Consider the following 17,715-nt stretch of genomic DNA (forward strand, 5'->3'; position numbering starts at 1 on the left):
AACATAAACTCATAGTTTTAGAGCTAGAAATGATGGTGTAAACTAGACATCTCATTTTACAGATGAGGAAATGAATCAATAAGGTTTAAAAGATTTGCCTACAAAATGTTTGTATCAGCTCTTTTTGTAGTGGCTAGAAACTGGAAGATGAATGGATGTCCATCAATTGGAGAATAGTTGGGTAAATTATAGTATATGAAGGTTATGGAATATTATTGCTCTGTAAGAAATGACCAGAAGGATGAATTCAGAAAGGTTTGGAAAGACTTACATAAACTGATGCTGAGTGAAATGAACAGAACCAGAAGATCACTGTATACTTCAACAACAATGCTGTATGAAGATGTATTCTGATGGAAGTGGATATCTTCAACATAAAGAAGATCCAACTCACTTCCAGTTGATCAATGATGGAAAGAAACAACTACACCCAGAGAAGGAACACTGGGAAGTGAATGTAAATTGTTAGCACTACTGTCTATCTTCCCAGGTTACTTATACCTTCGGAATCTAATACTTAACGTGCAACAAAAAAATTGGATTTACACACATATATTATATCTAGGTTATACTATAACACATGCAAAATGTATGGGATTGCCTGTCATTTAGGGGAGGGACTAGAGAGAGAGAGGGGAAAATCTGGAAAAATGAATACAAGGGATAATGTTATACAAAATTACTCATGCATATATACTGTCAAAAAAAGTATAATTATAAAATTAATTAAAAAAAGATTTGCCTAAGATCATAAAGGTAATAATCAACAGAGGTGAATCAGAAGTGGCAGAGGTGGTCCTTAACTCTAGAGCCAAATGGCTACTTGTACTATTGAAGATTCTGTACCCTGATAAGAATAGAAATCTTTTAAAGAGGAATACATACTTTATATATAAAAATAAATTATAAATTGCTATTATATTTTACATGTAATATAAGCTATTACTGCTCTTGTGTAAAAAGATTAATTCACCCTGGTTTACTTCAGATTATCTGAAGATCTTCTCTTTTCATATGATGATAGCAAAAAACAACAACTGAATAATCAGTGAACTTTAAATTATTTAGAGCAAACATTTTTAATATTATTTAAACTATGTCAATTTATTGAAAACAATGAGAATTTAATATGTAATGTTTCAAAATATTACTGTATATAATTTTACAATTGTTAAAAAGCTCAAGATCAGCACTATACAATTATATTCAATTTGACATGAGAAAACACAAATACAACATTTTCATGGTTTAAAAAAAAAAGGATAGTAAATTTAGAAAGAAATTTGGTAGAACTACTTACAGAAAGAATGATCCAATCTACACCTAAAAGAAAAAGAAAAATCTAATTCAATTATTATTCACTTTAGTTTTTTTTAAATGTTTAATTTAGATCAATTTGATAATTCTTTCCACCAACTCCCATCTTAGCCACTTTCCCCTACCTTTAAAATTATTTTTTCATGAGCAGTTATCATACTCACCTTTCTTGCCTCAGACCCATGGATAACTTTATTAGAAACTGTTAAGGACTTAGTGGACAATAAAGACCTTTTGATCACTCAGCAGGTATTTATACTAATTTAGCAGTTTATTTAGATTGGTATAATTTTTCTTTAAAAATTGAATTGATTTTTTTCAATTAATAAAAAAAAAATATTATCCCTCCCCTGATCTCTTCTCCTCCACTGGAAAACAAAAACAAAAACAAAAACAAAAAAACAACATAAAAGCTTTGTAAGCAAAATAGTATTTTGTAGGATAAATCTAAGAGATTAAATATTTTGTGATCACAATCTCTCAAAACCCAAGAGTATCTCTATACCATAATGAGCCTTCATAATAAGACTAGTGAAGAGTTAAATTATATTCATGGGTTAGTTATCCATTAATGTAAAAATAGTGGGGGCAGCTAGGTGGTGCAGTGGATAGAGCACCAGCCTGAAGTTAGGAGGACCTGAGTTCAAATCTGCCCTCAGATACTTAACACTTTCTAGCTGTGTGACTCTGGGCAACTCATTTAACCCCAATTGCCTCAGCAAAAATTTAAAAAATAAAATAAAAATTGTATGATTGATTAAAATGTTATAAGAGCTGCCTTGGTTATAGGATATCCAGTATGACTATTTCCAAAGGTTTCTCAAATTTAACATGTCCAATATGAATGTAGGTTATTTGTCTTCACAAATTCATCTCTACTTGATCTCCTTTTTCTCCCAATTGGACTAATTTTTTTTTTCAGTTTTTCTAGCTCCTATCTGGCATTTGCCCAGTTGTCCAAAACAAAAGGAAACAACATATAAAACATTCCAAGTGGAAGTCTGACCATATCACACCTCTGCTTAAGAAATTTCCGTTTCTTTATGGTAAAATATTAACTGTTCGTCTTTGTATTTAAAATCTTTCAAAATCTGGTTCCAAACATTCGATATTTTCATATTCTACCTAACTTGACTACTTGATTCCTTAACTCTGCATTCCATTTCCTCTATCTCCATTTCAAAGTATAAGCTATATTCTCCAAGTAGGAAATACTTGTCTTCCTAATCTCTGCCTTCCTGGAATCCCTAGCTTCATTCAAGGTTAAACTGATGTGATAGTTCCTATCCTTTCTTGGTCCTCTTCCTGATTCTTGTCCCCTCTGTTGTCAAGTTTTCATGGATATACACATTTGTTTATATATTGCATTTCTATTAGGATAGAAGCTCCTTAAAATAATAGGGAATATTTTTCATTTTGTTTTTGTATCCCTAGCACCTAGCATAGTACTGATATAAGAGTTTAATAAATGCTGTTGGAAATAAAGCATTTTTATACTTTAGAATTAGAAAGAGGACTGTGTAATTTAATGTTGCTTTCCATAAATTAATATAATTCTTGGGATTCAATAGGCACTACATAAATGCTTGTTGATTGATTTTTATATCTCTGCAGGATTAGAGTGGAAGAATTAACCCAGATATAATCTAGTGATCCCCATTTAACTGACTATTTCTGACAAAAGTCAAAATAAGAGCTGGATAAAATAGTCCAATTTCACAGTTAATGCACAATGAATTACTTCCCAATAACCTTCTTTTCTTACTCTGGCTACATATATACCTAAAGGGGATAGAGGTCTTTATCAGTCTCCCCGTCAAGAATGTATGCAGATAAATCACACACACACACACACACACACACACACACACACACACACACACACACACACACACACACACACACTTGCAAGTCAGGGGAAGGAATCTTTTACCCATGCCCATTTCTTTTTATTGAGGAAAATCTTTAAGTACCTAAAGATGAAGTCTTGCTTCCTTAATGTTAGTAGGACTCCCTGCTGATAGGAAGGTTATTGAAGAGCACTGACATCTGTTCCTTGTACAAATAAGGTGGAAGCTTAGAAACCAATGAGCTCAATATAAGGTTTTTCATTTTCATCATTTCAATTCCATATGGTCAATGAAGGGTGAAATGTTCATTCTAGCTTGTAACTAATATTTAGGAGGTATCTTTTTTCATGCAAACTCAATACTCTCATCATTATTAATGAAAGTTATGCATCTGGAACCAAAATGCCTCAAACTCCACACATCTGAAGGGGATGGGGGCTAAAATATGATATTCTTTATGCACATTATTCTTTTACAAAGATATGAAACTTCAGATGTTTTCATTTAACACAGAAGGCCCAAGACAACCAAAGCAATAATTATAGCTCACATATAGCACTTAAGTTTTACAAGGATCTTTGCATCTTATCCTTGACAATATTCATTATCTTATCTTATCTTATCCTTGGCAATAACCCTGTGAGGTAGGTATTACTATTATCTCAGCTTTATATATAAGGAAACTGAGCTACAGAGAAGTAAAATGACTTGCTCTATAATTATTCAATTGTTAATATATGAATGGAATCTAGGACTTTCTGATTCTTCCAGGAAATATTTTGACCACTATGTATAGTGTCTTTCAATCAAATCTTCTGCACAACTGTATTCAAATTAATTAAATTTAATTTTTAAAATGATTAACTCACTAGCTTGTAGCTACATTGTGATAAGTTTTGGGAGACACAGAAATATATGTGTGCTTGGAGAGAGCAAGAGAATGAGAGAGAGAGAGAGAGAGAGAGAGAGAGAGAGAGAGAGAGAGAGAGAGAGAGAGAGAGAGAGAGAGAACGAACGAGGGAGCAGAGTGAGAGCAGAGAGACAGTGAGAGGTATGAGTAAAGAAAAGTAGGGTGTGGATTTCAACCCCACCCCATCTTTCTGATTTGCTAATATGAAGATCCAAGCAACTTGAGTAGTCCAGTGCTACTTGGCAGGTGCAGGGAGGGAATTATTTCATCTTGACTCACATGATAAGGGGGTGGTCACTGAAATAAAAGTAAAGGACTGCAAAAGTCAGAGTTACCTATTTATTATCTTTTGCTGACTGAATGAGATAGTGGGTCCCCATTGAAAAATAACTGAAATAATTTCTGGACTATGGGATATCTCATTTAAAAAGAAGCTACAGATGGAAAAATAGAAGATAGCCAAGCAAAAACACCAAATCATCATTCAATGGACAAAGCAACTGATAGCTCAATGGAGAAACTCTTGTGGAACTATCTGCCAGAATTCTATCTTTTCAGAGAAGTAAATAAATTGGCAATTTTTAAGGCAGAGGTATATTCCAGTTGCAATATAACCCAAAAAACATGATTTGTCCAGGATATAGATTTTTCCCTCTCCTGGGTGCATCACTTAGCTATTTTTGCATGTTTCCTCAAAAAAGTAGAGGTGAAATATATGACAAACAGTGCCTTACTTTGAGTAAAGAGGAGTTTCCTTAATATTTACTTTGCTTTTATTTTATTTTAATTAAATAGTTTTTCCTTGACTTAATGTGACATCTAGACTGGTTAAAATATAAAGAAACATTGATAGAGGGTTTATATTATTTTATTTTTATGTTGACTCAAATTGAACCTTGAATATGACTACTTTTTCCTGGAGCTCATACATGATTTTTATTGTTATAGAGCTCATACACAGTCCTTAATTGAACACTTAAATATATGTAGTAACAGAGATCTAATTCTTAGCTTAGGGAAGAGGCAAATAATCCTTAAGGTTAATAGCCAATGGAATAATAATATTAGTAAAAAAAAAAAAAAAAAAAAATAGAGGTTAGGGTTCATTTATTTGGTGGGAAATGATAAATTCTGCTTTCAATATGTTGAGTTTAAATAGCCAAATAATACATGGAAATGTAGAACAGAATTCAGAATAGGAATTCAAGCTGCTAATTTGCATGTGGAAGTCCTATACAAAGAAGTGATCACTGAAGACACGGAAATGGATAATATAAAAACTGAGGATTGGGGTCAGAACTTTGGACAATGCCTATATTTAGAACATGGGAGGAATAACAATAGACATTAGAAAATGAATGCTTAAATAGCTAAGAGGAGTGTCATAAAATTTCAGAACCATGGAAATTAGGTTGAAGAAGGATTAGCCAATAGCTATGGTAGATAAAATAGTGAATTTGACTTCTTGAAACTTGTGTTTAAATTTCTTCTTAAAAACTTACGAGTTATGTGACCTTATGAAAATCAGTTAAACTTTCTGGACTTTATCTAATCACTAAAATGGAAAATTTAGCAATAGCCCCTAATTGCTATTGTTGGTCCAATAATTGGGGGGGGGTCCAAGGAAGATTATAAATATAGGAGCAGTATTATCATACTGGTTGAGGTCAGTGTTATTGCCAGAGTCCAAGTGTCGGCAACATTTTGATGTTCCTCTAGCTCTTCACAGTTAGTGTATATTGGCCTGATTGGCATTTCCCATATGATATTCCATTTCCCTTTCATTTCACATCACAATAAGGATGATAGGTTCTGTCCCTAGAAAAGCAGGCAATGACAAAAGATATTATCATTGTTACAGAAGGGGACATGGAAGATAAGAATTGAGAAAAGACTAAAAGCTTTACTTTTAGTGGTCAAAATATTTTCTAGGATCAGTATCAGAAAGTAATCAATAAACGTGGCTTAGGAGAGGAGAAACATTATCAGGCAGAGTTAGAAGACCTTATCCTCATTCCCAAATTCTCATTTTGAAATTATCCAGAATTGCACTTTCATACTTCTTGAATAGAGGTAGATTGCCTATGTACCACAATATTTATAGCAATAAAAATTTTAAATTTAATACAAGACTGAAATACAATCAAGAAACTCAAAATAACTTCTTCCATCCCAGAGTTTTATTTTTAAAAAATCAATCAGAAGCATACAAGTAACATGAAAGGGAATGAACAGCAACAATGACTACATAGACAAGAACCTTGCTAGCCTCCCAGAATTAATAGAAATGGGACAAAGACCCAAGTAGCCAGGACAGTCAACAACCCATAGTTGTTGCAGATAGGAGGCTATCTTAGAGTAGATAAAAATATAAACAAATAATTAAGTTTAGTCTTACTTATCCATCTAAATGTTGTGCCTCTCAAGGAAAAAACTTCTATATGGCCTAACTTAATTTTTTTCCTTATGTTATTAGAATTCAGCCCACAATTTAAAAATAGCAGCCCTTTGATAAATGTATGTTAGATCAAAATTGCTTTAGTATGGTCTTTGGCAAGTTAATAAGCCTGAATTTCTGAATTGTAAAGTTGTGATATTCATATCTGTCCTGCTTACCTCAGGGATTCTAGTAAAGACCTTGTTTTATAGTATCTGGAAATAAATTTGAACACTTGGAAGTGATATCCAAATATCAGGAATAGGATGACTGAAATATCCACTTGGCAGAAAAAGAAATATTAAAAAGGCTCAAGTACTGCATAACTTGGAAAAAGTAGCAGAGCTTTTCATTTTGAAAAGCAACAGATAAAATTCAACTCATGCTAATATCCAGTTACTAATTCAAACAAGAATATTACTTTCTCTAAATAAGAGGAAAAGAGCTGAACTAAGCAAAGAATGATAATGGACCCTAAGTAAAAGATGAACCAAAGACTTTTTTTTAATCATAAATTAACAATGTTTCAAATATTTTACAAGCAGGAATCTACTTGTAAAGCTCTGTCTAATATTGTTTCTACTATACTTTACTACCTTTATCAGTTCTGAGACTTATCCAGGAAAATATATTAACTTCACTAAAAAGACTAGCAATTTCAATTTAATTATGAAAGAAAGAATTATGGTATAAATAAATTTATGTAACCATACTCTTTGTATAGGAGAGGATTTTTTGGTAGAGAGGAAAATGTTAATAACACAAATTTAAGTGGATCCAGGACAAGAGGAAGTGATCTTTGGTCATCCTCACTAAATTTAGTCACTATTATACTGGATGCCCATCATCTAAAAATTAAGGCTTCAGGATTAAGAGACAGATAGTAGCACTTCCAACTTGTGAGATTCTGAATTTCTGTAACTGCATTTGACTTTCCTTAGGCATATTACTTAAAATCTCTGGGACTTGGTTTCCTCATTAGTAAAATAAGGTAACTGGATTATATGATCTCTCTAAACTATTTTCCTTTTCTAAACTGATAGCCCTATGCTATACACAATCTAGGACTCAGTTTCTTAAAATAGAATAGATCAGAAATTTCCATTTGCCAAAAGCAATTTGATGCTTTGAAAAATGCTTGTATGGAACCCATGTCTTTAATAAATATATATTAATTCAGAATTGCTCAATGATGGTCATAGGCAAATTAATCAATCTGAATCTCAATTTCCTAAACTGTAAAATGTATATGTCAAATTCACAAATCTTTTAATGTATATGGATCACAGGTGGATACCCAATATATTATTTCATATATTCAGCCTTTTCACATGTAATCTCTAATATCATTGGTCACATATAAAAGTAGAAAAAGTAAAGACAATAAAAGAGCTCTTGGGTAAGTTTAAAGACTGATGTAATCAAACAAGTTATATAAAATTTCCTTTAAAAACAAACACAAACATAGACATTCACAAAACTCAGTTGTCCACTGTATATCAAACCTGATTAATTGGATGCTTAGTGGGTTCAGACATTGTGACTGCCATTTCAAGCCTCACTTCTTTTTGAACTCAAATGGAGTTGAAAAAAGGCAGTTATCATTCAACATTTCTGCCTTGTCTGTCAATTTATAAGATTTTTGTTTTTATAGCAGAAAAAAACTGCAATGAAATCACAAATCTCAGCAATTCTCATTATATAGTCTAAGTTTTGAAATAATATGGCCAGGGACTGATAAACATGACTCATTGGGCCAGTTTGCCAGAGGCACCCTTGACTAGCAATAATCCCTTTTTATTACTGTAGCATTATTTCAGTACCTGTGGGATTGATGCAATCAGTGTTTGGCTTTTAAAACTCTTTGCAATATGGCACTTTTCTATTTTCCAGAATTATTATTCATCATTCCCTTTCCCACACTCTGGAGTCCAAACATACTAGCATTTTTGCTACGTCTCCTATACTGTCTGTCAACTACACCTTTCACTCTCCCTACCTTTTTAAAATTTTTTATTTCCTTCAAGATAGAGATAAAACACCATCTTTTCAATGAGATCTTTGCCCTTTTTCTTCTCACTGCTACAATCAGTCTTACAACGTATCTTGTGTCTATTTGGTATACTATTATAGGTTTGAATTCTAATTCCCTTGTCCTCTCACTCCTCCCATTAAGGTCATAAATTCCTAGCATATTGCTTGGCCCACAGTAGGCATTTTATTAATGCTCAGTGATTGACTGATTATTTTCCAATTTGTATTCTAGTAGAATATGGTAAACCTCACTGCTCAACTCACTGCATAGATTAATTTATGGACTTTACAAAATTCCTCCTGACATAAAATATCTCTGGCTAATAGAATGCCGGATCATTTTAACTCACTGAGGGAAGCTAGATATTTTCTTGTAGTTTCTTTACTTGGGCTTCAAGTGCTTAGAAACTAGCTTTTGTTTTCATTTTCCTTTCTAGCAGAAAAATTATTTTGAAAAAAGAATGAAACACGTCCAGTCATTATTTTCCATTATTATTGTCATTGCAGCTACTCTGCACAGCTGATTCATCCTTTCTTGAATTTTCTTGTATCTTTCCACCCCCTACCAAGTAAACAACTTCTCTTCACTGTTGTTGCCCTTACATTTTCTCCACCAGGCTCAGTTTCTTAGGAGCTTTAGTATTCTTGAGGCTATTCTTACTGGACCACTTTTATTTCTACTCTTATCTGCCCCTTGTTTCCAAATTCTCTACATTTCTTTAATACCTAAGTTTCGAAGAAGTCCCCTGTTTCTCAAATCTATCTTTTTTTTTTTTTTTTTTTAAATAAAACTAACTTTTTTTAAACTGCTTTATGTCTACAGAATTTCATCCCTTAGGGCATTCTTGGTTTAATTCTCATACTTATTTAGTCTCTAAAATACAATCTCTTCTTTCTATAAACCATTTTAAACCTGATTTCTCCAAATCTAGGGTATATGTCAGATTATGTCCAGATTTCTTCTTCATGTTACAAATCCTAAGATAAAGCAATTAACTAATCTTTCCTCTCACCCCAAACACATACAACTCACCTCTTCCAGGTATTAAGATTCCCATCATTTCAACCAATTCTTCTTTACTGGTGATATTTAGACTCAGAATAAAGATTACTCTGATCACTTTTGCCATAACGTCATTGTTTTAGTATAAGAATAGTAGTAGAATAGAGAAGACTCATACATAAATTATGGCTGGATATATGTATGTAGAAATATGAATATATATACCTATATATCTTATATACACTTACAGATAAATGAATACATATGCATATATGATTTCTCATATTATCAAATCAGTATAAATTAGTGTACATCAATATTACATCGATAATAAACAATATTAGTTTACATCAATTAAAGCAATATTCAATATTGCTTTAACATGTATAAAGTACTTTCTTCATAGAAACCATGTGAAATAGGGAATACATTATTAACTAAAAGGTTAATTATTTTGCAGCATTTGAGCTTAGGTCTTCAGGTACTAAGCTCAGTATTATTGTTACTCTCCCCCCATTTTACCACTCATATTTCTTGGGATTCACAAAATATGAACCTCAAAGACCAAGTACTTTAATTAGCCTTGGCTAATCTTGTATTAACTATTAAATCATTAAATTGTATGAGGTCAAAGTAATTTGAGGTGGTTGCAAATTCAAAGAAATATAAAAGTATGGAATATTCTAAATCATATAGGCTTACTGTGTCATTTTATAAATGAAGAAGTTGAAACCCATAAGATGAAGTGACTCAACCACAATCAAACAAATGGTAAATAGCAGATCTTGAACTCAAAACCAGTCCATCCCCTCACTCTCACTCCCTCACTATATCATGCCAATTTTACTGACTTCTAGCCTCGTGTTCTTTTTATTACACTATGTCTTTGAATGTGCACCTACAGAATATTGCAGGTATTGTGACAGCATTAATTGGTTTTAGTTGATTGCTTTAATTTTTATTGTAAAAAATACATTGTGTGGGTGGAAGTATAATGAGTTGTAAATGATTTTGATATATAACAGATATGAAAGCAAAGGCCATCAATAAAATGTCCATTTTATATCTGTATTTTCTTTGATGGAAAAAAATGCCCCCCCAAAACATATTCATTTGTAGTGGAACATAGAACCAATATACAAAGAAATGAGTAAATTTTAATTGAAAAAAAAAATCGAGGAAGCTTCCCCCATTTAGTGAATTACTGAAAGATATACTATGCTGAATGTATTGATTAAATACTTCATAATATTGCAATTATCAGAACATTTGCTCATGAATATTTGGTAGGATGTATCCACAAAGGGAATCTTTGTCAAAAAGTCTTTCAGAATTCATGTTGATTTTATGACACAGTTTAAAACTTCTTTTTTTTTTCTCCAGCAGTGAAATGTGACTTTTAAGTATGCATTTGATTTTTTTCCTATACAAAAGCAACAATAACAACAACAATAATCTTCATTCCCTTGATTTTATTTTGTTCATATCCAAAATTATAAGATTTTATTCTGAAGTGCATCCATATAAATCTTCTATGAAAACATATTGTTTCTAATAACTAATTATCGTATGGACACAGTTTTGAATTCTTGAAAACATATATGGCATATTGGTCCCAGCAAGGTGAAGAGGCCTCAATAATGAATAGATTTGGAGAAGGTCATCATCAGAGGTTTGGTTAACAGGTATCGTTCTATTCCTTACCCCTCCATATCCACCTTACTTGTGGACTCATATAAAATGTGGATGGTTTTTTATTTATAATGCAAGATAATTTATCCATGTGGATAAATTAAAAACCCGGTTGATACTAAAGTAAGCATCCATAGATGCAATTTGATACAACTCCTCATTTATTTGTGTTTGGGATTAAATGTTGTTGGTTTTAATGAACTTTTTTCCCCTTGGTAATCTTTATTACAAGGGTTAGTTTATTTTATAGGGGGTGAAAAGGACATATATTTTAAAATGGCGATGATTTAGAAACAAAAATCTGTCAAAAATAAGATAAAATTAAGTGTGGATATATGTCATTATGATACATCTATTTAGTAATTTGAAACCAAACCTTTATGTAGATACTGACTGGTGCTCTTTGTTTCTGTGAACAGATGTTGGATTTTGAATTTAAAAATCCACTCATTATCATTTTATCCAGCTTCTTTTGTGAAGGCACATAAAATTTGAAAAAAAAAGTCTCTAAACCTTTTAGATTCTGTGTAGTAATATTTAGATACCTAGGATTAGAGTTAAGAAGATCTGGGTGTCTGAGCCCACTTCTAAGACTGATTACCTGTGTGAACCTGAGCAAGACAATTAACCTCTCTGTGGCTCAGACAACTTCCTAGAAATTATCTATTAAATCATAGGTGGATTGTGAGATGCATCTCTAGGACTTATCTTTTATGTCATAGATAGGATGGATTGGTTGAAGGATTTTCTCAGCTAAAAACATTTTCAGAAAACAATCATGTTGTAATTTACACTTTGAAAGTGGAATATAGGATCAGTCATCAATTACTAGATGATTTGTAGAACTCAGAAATAATTAGACAGAAAGTAGCTCAGAAATTGTGTAAAGGATAACTAATGGAAAATTTCCCAACATCAGATAAATTAATATAAAGGGCCACTGTATAACAGGAGGGAAATGAATAAGGCTCATACCTTAAGGATAGCAGCATTTTTCATAGTAGACATGAAACTAGTATAATTTTAAAATGATAAATATTTTAAACTTCCTAAGTTTGACGGTAACATTTTTTGTAATGCCTATTGACTTTAAGGAAGTCATAGCAAATGAATATTTAACAAGTGTAAAAGGCAAAATCTACTTGGGGAATTTGTAGAACAAGTTTATTTAATGCTTTAACACATGTACAAATCAACTGCTTTTTAGTTGGAATATTACTCTAACAAACAATATTAAGAGGGTTTTATTTAAATATGACAAATGTTCAATCTCTACCATTTAATTAATAGAATTCTTATTTCTCCCTCTTTTCTACTGAAACTACAGCAAAATCATAGGCATTTTATCTTTTTTAAAAGGCAATATTCTATAGTAATTGCTAATGGGTCTTCATACACATATATAATAATGTAATTATAACCATAACAATGATACATAACCTCCTCAGTCATAGTTAGAGAAAGAGAAATTAAATAGAATTTACTATTCTAGCTCAATCTTACACTGGGATTAGGATAATGAATTAGAATACTTGATGCTTAACAAAACCTAGAAGCATATATACAAATTTGTGTGTGTGTGTATATGTGTTCACTCCCATATAGATATATAGATGTAGATGTATATGTATTGATGTGGAAATACACGCTTGAAATGAAAACAGTTCTTTTACGTGTATCCCCAATTTGAATCTGTTTTCTGATCTATAAATTGGAAATAATGATATTGCATTTATCTCAGTTCCATTGATAAAGAAAGGAGAGTACACATCATCAAGTATAATATAAATGGAAATTCTATGGCCACTTATTTTTAAAGTTACATGACTATTAATGATACAAATGCCTTCAACCCCCCACTCCCATTGCAGCCCCTGCCTGTTTTATGATACCTATTTCAAAGGATATTTATAAAGTTCAGTTACAAAGTTTTCTTAGAATTTCCTGTAAATTATTATATATGCATCAATTTCTGATCTTCATGTACTTTTCTCCTTAAGAAATCTATTTCCAGTTCAGAATGTTATTAAGTTTATAGCCCCTAAAAAACTGAGGTTTTATCTGTTTTTATAGGCTTGTAATTTTCTCTCAAAATGATGAAAACATTGAAGTAAAAATATTATATATAGATTCTTTTTGATTTTCATAAGCCTATTTATTGGGCTGAGCTCATCAATAGCTAAGCCTAAAGATGAACCAGGTTCATTTTTCCTGACCTAAGTGAGATGAGCTGCAAGGAACTGAACAAGAGAATTTTTTGTCTATATTCTTACCATCTCCCCCAGTTCTCAATCAAAAACAGAAATAAGCTGGAAACTGAGAAGGGGGAAAAGGAATCAGCTTCATATGTTCTCAGCTCATGTATATCTTTTCTTTCATGCTTTAAGTTTGATCTCCCCAGGGACTTCATATAGGAAGGGGAGAAACAGTGCTCTCAGTTTCGGGGATATTTCTATTAATTCTATACCAGTTGGTTATAGCTCATCAGTAAATTCTCTTCAAAAAAACAAACAAAAACAAAACAACTAATGGATGCCAACTGGTTGACTGATGTAAGGATAAATAGCAGATGGGGACTTTTTGAGGGATCACATTAGAAATCATAACTTTATATGCTTACCTCAGAACTTGAAGGAGGAAGTAGTATTCTTGCCTGCAATGTCCTAACTTGTTAGTTGAGTACAAGTTGAGAGGCTAAGCCTGAAAGTATATTACCATATTCAGGTTTATTGCAAAGCAATATTTTTTTTAAAGTTGAGTCTATAAGAAAATATATGTTGAGGTCTTCTTCAATTCTATTTTGATGATCTACAAAATATATATTGAATGTTGGATAATTTTGCTACTTCATGCTACTTCCCCTTCACATACTATACAATCAAACTGGCAAAAATGAATTACTACTTGTTCCAATTAGTCCATAGCCTTGTTGTGTTTGTTTAGGGTATTTTACATAGTTGGGATAGACTTCTCATGAATTTCCATTGGATGAAATATTTCTTTTCCTTCAAGTTCATATATCACATTCTAGCATGATAGAGGTTCCTATAAATGTGAATTCTTTTGGGGGAACAGCACCTTTGTTATTTTGATGAGGTAGACAAAATACAAGCAAATGAAAGAGGAAGAAAAAGAAGGAAAAAATAGAGGAAGGGAAGCTATCAATAAAGGAAGGTATCTAAAAATCACTGTGAAAAAAAATAGTAGATTTAACCACTGGTATAAGGAACTGAGTTTTAACCCACGATCTTTGGTGGAATTATAGCCCTTTCTTTTATAATAGGGAACTCTGAATTTTAGGCTCATGATTGGTTATAATATAATGGTGACACTATGACAAAATTACAAGTATTGGGCCATGAGTCTATGGGGTAGGCCTGTCTATTCCTATTTGTTATATATATATTATTTACATTTTTTTAAAGTTCAGATAGTTTTAATTTTCTTCAATTTGCTATTCCACTATGGAATAACAAAGCTAGTTGTTGGAATTCAGCATGTTTCTTACTTTCAATAGTTTCTCCTTTCTTTAGGCTTGAATGATTGTGATCCAAAGAGGATTGACAAACTTTTTTCTTACATATCTGAGTTCAAGTAGCAGGTTCCTTTGAAACATGCTGCTGGGGCTACCTGTCTCTATTGGTGAAATTATACAATGACTATCTGGCAGGTGAAATGTAGAGTTATGTAATGTAAAGTATTATGGTTAGGAGTTTGAAGATTTTAATTGATCTTAGTTCCAACTCTATCAATGTATACTTGTGTGATTTTAAGGAACTCAATTCTCTTGTTGGAAATGATAATTACTCTCAAGTCAGATGACTTGTTCTCAAATCCTAGTTTTATAACTTTCTATCTGTGACCTTGAACAAGCCACTTAACCACTCTTAGAATATGTTTACCCAGCTCTAAAGAACATTGGACTAACTAGCTTCTAAGATACCTTCCAGATATGAGCTTAATTCCAAGGGTTGTCCAATTTGGACTATAGTTTATTGAGAATGTATTCCATGAGATTTTGGAAGATTACTCAGAATTAAATATTATAACATTACTGTCAGTGAATTACTGGAACTAACAGTGATCAAGAGATCATCACTAATTTACTTTGCAGATACTAAATTACCTCAAATTTCCATAAGTAAACAAGCAAAAAGTTTTGATACTTGATCTAGTGGCTTTGTAAAGTATAAGACCTATTTGGGAAAATGATTAAAATTCTCAAATTTCATTAGAACTCAAGGTGGTATTGGAAAAGATGAATGTATTGGAAAGATCAATGAATCAAGATGCAGAAGTTTAAGCTCTATGTCCATTGTTTGAGACTTCCTAGCTTTGTGATCTTGGGCCAGAAGAATCATGACTATGGCATGGTAATTTGAACTTTTTACTTTGATGATGAGATGTATGGAGCACTGTTGGTCCTCTGACCCACCTTTCTCATACTTTATGATTCTTCATTATCTCATAAACAGTCACAACTTTTGACATTCCATTTCTTCCACAATCCACCTTTTCATACTGTTATATATTTTTACTGCCATTATTTCTGTCTTCTCTCCAGATCTGGGGTTAGATGAGGAGAAAGAAATGTAAAGGTAGATCATCACTCCCACTAAAATAATATTATTTCAAGTACCAAATTTCATAGCCACTATGTTGTTACAGTCAAGTGATTTAATTATGCAAAATTTTAGTTTTCTCATTTTTAAAATGGGTTTCATGTTGGTGCTGCCATCTTCAGAGTATTTTTCTGAAGAATACTCTTTGCAACTCCATCAAATAAATTTGTTCTGTTACTTTCTTAATATTGGCTAATAGTTCTCATGGGTGTGACTGGCCCTATTTATACTTTTGATTCAGGCATATCTCATTGGAACTATAGTCTGGTATTATATGCTAACAATAACTAAAAATTAAAGAAAAAACATTTTCAAAGCTTAAGCAAGATCATTTGATATAAACATACATGGCTTAGTACCTAGAGGCAAACTAGAAATCAAACAAACATTTCCAAAGGAGTTGAAAACATTTCCTTCTTTTGAAACAAAGAAGCCTTATTCTATTAAGAAAAATAAACAATATCAGGGGAACAAATTTCTTTTCTAGTTTAATTATGGAAATGTTTGATTTTAAGGCTTCATTTTTGTGACAAAATATAAAATGATAATTATAGAAACAAAAGAAAAGGTTGTAGATTGCAACTTTTATTTTTTTTCCACTTTCAAAAGAAAGAACGTGTTTTTGTACTTTAATGTTTGTGGTTTGCTCTTGTTTAGTTGTGTCCAACTCTTCAAGACCCACTTTGGGTTTTTTTGGTAAAGACTCTAGAGTGGTTACACACCTCTCAGATTGGCTAAGATGACAGGAAAAGATAAGGGATGTGGGAAAACTGGGACACTAATAGATTGTTGGTAGAATTGTGAACAAATCCAACAATTCTGGAGAGCAATTTGGAATTATGTTCAAAAAGTTATCAAATTTGGCATACCCTTTGATCCAGTGGTATTTCTATGGGATTATATCCCAAAGACATTTTAAAGGAGGGAAAGGGACACACATGTGCAAAAATGTTTGTAGTAGCCCTTTTTGTAGTGGCTAGAAAGTAGAAACTGAATGATGCCCATCAGTTGGAGAATGGCTGAATAAGATATGGTATATGAATGTTATGAAATATTATTGTTCTGTAAGAAATGACCAGCAGGATGATTTTAGAGAGGCTTGGAGAGACTTACATGAACTGATCCTAAGTGAAATGAGCAAAACCAGGAGATCATTGTACACGGCAACAAGATTATATGATGATCACTTCTGATGTTCATGGCTCCCTTCAACAATGAAATGATTCAAAGAAGGTCCAATTGTTCAGTGATAGAGTCATCTATCACCTAGAGAGAAGACTGTGAGAATTGAATGTGGTTTACAACATAGAATTTTAATTCTTTTTATTGTTGCTTGCTTGCATTTTATTTTGCTTCTTTTTTATTGGTTTGATTTGATTTTTCTTGTGCAGCACAATAATTGTATAGATATGTATGCATACATTAGATATAACATATATTTCTACCATGTTTAACATATATTGGACTACTTGCCCTCTGGGGGAGAGTGTGGAGGAAGGGAGGGAAAATTGGAACACAAGGTTTTGCAAAGCCTTATGTTGAAGAATTGTCTGAGCATGTGTTTTGAAAAATACAAAGCTTTAATAAAAAAAAGAAAAAGAAGACACTAGAGTGGTTTGCCATTTCCTTCTTCAACTCGTGGTATACATAAGGAAACTGAGGCAAACTTACCCAGTGTCATAAAACTCATAAATATCTGAGGCTGGATTTGAACTGAGAAAGAACTATTTTTTTACTCTAGGCCCAGCATTCCACCCACTGAACCATCTAGCTGCTTCTAAAATGCTTTAGAATTTAGAGTGAATTAAGTTCAATGGATAGAGGCTGAGCCTGGAATCAGTCATTCTGTA

At 32.2% G+C, this 17,715-nt stretch overlaps 1 protein-coding gene across 1 annotated transcript in view; it reads right to left on the reverse strand.

The window, feature by feature from the left end:
• The window catches only part of PTPRD (protein tyrosine phosphatase receptor type D), a 2,806,204-nt gene that overhangs the window by 912,381 nt on the left and 1,876,108 nt on the right, over positions 1-17,715 (reverse strand). Inside the window, 1 exon segment of the mRNA XM_074282898.1 lies at positions 1,301-1,323. The gene's annotated coding sequence lies outside the window, so the exon portion shown is untranslated.

This window comes from Sminthopsis crassicaudata, chromosome 1 (genome assembly GCF_048593235.1).
Source record: "Sminthopsis crassicaudata isolate SCR6 chromosome 1, ASM4859323v1, whole genome shotgun sequence".
NCBI lineage: Eukaryota > Metazoa > Chordata > Mammalia > Dasyuromorphia > Dasyuridae > Sminthopsis > Sminthopsis crassicaudata.